Below are 3,577 nucleotides of genomic sequence, written 5' to 3' on the forward strand. Positions count from 1 at the left end.
GAACAACCATGTGCACACCAAGCACGTCCGAGATAATCTTAGAGGGAAGGCACTAACACGCGAACAACCATGTGCACACAAAACACTTAGAGGGAAGGCACTAACATGCAATGTTATAAGAAAGTTTGCTCTGAATGCCAAGAAACAGATACAAGGGGTTAAGGGAATTCAGAAGACAGAGATTCCTTCAATCAGGAAGGATTTAAATGTAAGAGAAGGAATTATGGAGGTAAGTCACAGTATGAATTATAGGTAAGGACAGGCAAAAATTCTGGGTCACATTTGGAAAGGGTGATTATTCCAGTTTGGTAGAAAAATAGGGTGTATATATCCCACAGGGGCCAGCTAGGTGGCGCAGTGGATAGAGAGTTGGGCTTAGAATCAGAAAGACTCATCTTCATGAGTTCAAATTTGACCTCAGATACTAGCTGTGTGACCCTAGGCAAGTCATTTTACTCTGCTTGCCTTAGTTTCCTCATCTGTTAAAAATGAGCTGGAGAAGAAATGGCAAACCATCCCAGTGTCTTTGCCAAGAAAATCCCAAATGTGGTCATGAAGAGTTGGATATGATTGAAACGACATTAACATCCCACGATTCTTTTTATGAGTTTTGTGTTTTAACTCTGCTCTCTCCCGTTTCTGGGTTTTTGCTTGCTTCTACTCCAATGCATGAGTCCTTAACCTATTTTGTATCATGGACCTCTGGCAGCCTTGTGGATCCTATGAGACCCCTTCTCAGAATGTTTTTAAATGAATAAAATAAAATACACAGGCTCACAAAGGAAACCAATGATATTGGACTACATTTAGTCAAAATAGCTATTAAAAAAAAAGTTCACTGACCTCAGGTTAAGAACCCCTGACCTAATGACTTTTTTCCTCAGTCTCTGCCTTCACTTCCTCAGGTCTTTCTGTTCCTTCAAGACAGAGATATGTCTATATGATACAGTAGATAGAGAGCTGGACCTGGAATCAGGAAGACTTGAGTTTAAATACTGCTTTAGATACTTATTAGTTATGTGATTCTGGACAAATCACTTAACGTCACTGCCTCAGTTTACTTATCTGTAAGATGGGATGATAAAATATTACTTACCTCACAGTACAGGATCAAAGGAGATAACTTAGGTAAACTATGTAACTGCTGGCTCTTATTATTAATCTTTGAATTCTACCCCTTCAGCCTTTCTGCCATCTTTTGCTGAATTGCTGAACTGATAGACAATAGAACTAGGTTCTTGCTGGGGAAGCAATTATTAGTCTTGTTTATCTGATCTGACCCCAAAACACAATGGTTTTTTATTTTTTTCAACATTCACTTTATTATTATTATTTTGCTTTTTTGGAGGGCAATTGGGGTTAAGTGACTTGCCCAATGTCACACAGCTAGTTTTTGTGTTAAGTGCCTGAGGCCGGATTTGAACTCAGGTCCTCCTGACTCCGGGGCCAGTGCTCTATTCACTATGCCACCTAGCCACCCCCACACCAACATTCACTTTATAAGAGTTATTTTTATTTACTTATTTTTTCCCTTAATAGTATTTTATTTTTTCCTATTACACGCAAAGGTAGTTTTCAAGATTCACTTTACAAGATTTTGATTTCTAAATTTTTCCTTCCCTCTCTCCCCTTCCCACTCCCCAAGACAGTATGCACATGTATAATCATATTAAACATTTCTACATTAGTCATGTTGTGAAAAAAGAATCAAAACAAAAGGGAAAAATCACGAGAAAGAAAAACAACAACAAAAAAAGAGAAAATAGTCTGCTTCGCTCTGCATTCAGACGCCATAGCTCTTTCTCTGGATGTGGATGGCATTTTCCCTCATGAGTCTTTTGGAATTGTCTTAGATCCTTGCGTTGCTGAGAAGAGCTAAGTTTATCAAAGTTGGTCATTTTACAATGTTGCTGTTACCGAACATAGTTTAGAGTTTGAAACCTAAATCTGCATCCTAATTTGAGCAGGAGCTGTAATGGGGTAAACACTGTGGCTTTCACGTTGGAGACATGTCACAGAAGCTAATGCAATGCATTTCTTTCTTTTTTTTTTTTTGGCAGGATTGGGGGAAGTGGGTAATGGGAAGGGATATGTGGAGTTACTTTCTGAGGAACTATCCTTAGCATTTTTTGTGAGTTTCACCATAAAGCTAACTACAGTGACAAGGTTCCAGTTCTCCTCTGAGAGGCAGTGGAGGTATGGTGGAAAGAGCTTGACTTATGTCAGTTGGCCCTCTTTCAAACTGAGTTCACTTTCCATTTGATTTTGACTGGCCTATTTGTAGATTTGGAGGAGGCAAGTGCAATGTTTGGATTCTTGGGTCTGGAAGCTGGAAGGTTTGAGTTCAAATCAAGCCTCAGATACTTACTAGTTGTGTTTTTTATTAAGTAGCTTTTCATTGTGTCTGACTCTTTGTGACCCCACTTGGGGTTTTCTCAGCAAAGATACTGGAGTGGTTTGCTATCTCCTTCTCCAGTTCATTTTTACAGATGAGGAACTGAGGCAAACAAGGTTAAGTGACTTGTTCAGGGTCATACAGCTAGTAAGTGTCTGAGGCCACATCTGAACTCATGAAGAGGAGTCTTTCTGATTCCAAACTTGGTACTCTATCCACTTCGCTACCTAAGACCAAAAACAAAAACAAACCAACCCAAAACACAACAAATAGGGGCAGCTAGGTGGTGCTCATTCACCAGCCCTGGAGTCAGGAGGATCTGAGTTCAAATCCAGCCTCAGACACTTAACACTTACTAGCTGTGTGACCTTGGGCAAGTCACTTAACCCCAATTGCCCTGCCTTTCTCTCTCCAAAAAGACAAAAAACCCCAAACAAACCCAAAACTTCACCACCTGCTAGCTGGGCAAATAATTTACTGCTGTTTGCCTCAGTTTCCCCAAGTATAAAATAGAAATAACAAGAGAACCTAGGATTTATAACCTGGAACATAGTAGGTGCCATAAAATGTTATTATTATTATTATTATTTAAAGCAATCGGGGTTAAGTAACTTGCTCAAGGTTACACAGCCAGTTATTACTGGAGCCGGTACTCGCTGAGCCACCTGGCTGCCCCTAAAATGTTATTATTTTTAAGTGCTTACCTGTTATCTGAGGTAAGTGCCTTCACCTGAAAAGTGGGATATTAGGAAAGCAACATTTAAGGACTACAAGTTGACATTTATAAAGTGCCTTATATATACTATTTCAATGGATTCCGTGAAAGTAGGTAGCATGGTTTCCTTCAATAATTTAAGGATCCAGATTTTAAAGGCCAAACTAATTTCCTCTGTGCCTCAATAGACAGTGTTTGGGAAGGTTGTAACCAAAAGCGATTCATAATTAATGAGCCAAATTTCTGGCAGTAAGCAGTTTTGAATTTATCCAGCATGGGTTTTGGAGAAAGGGCATATGGTTAGCAAATCCATTCAGTAAGATCCTGCCTATAGCTTGACCTCCCTCTGCTGGCAAAGTCTTTGGAGAGGCTTTTGTAAAGTGTCGTCTTCCTTATTTTACAGCCCACAAAACTGAGGCTCGAGCAGAAGTAGACAAGGCACGCACAGATAGTAGATATACAAAGTA

Source organism: Petaurus breviceps, unplaced genomic scaffold (genome assembly GCF_028583685.1).
Source record: "Petaurus breviceps papuanus isolate PSGF00001 unplaced genomic scaffold, PetGlider_PUasm1.0 175, whole genome shotgun sequence".
Lineage (NCBI taxonomy): Eukaryota > Metazoa > Chordata > Mammalia > Diprotodontia > Petauridae > Petaurus > Petaurus breviceps.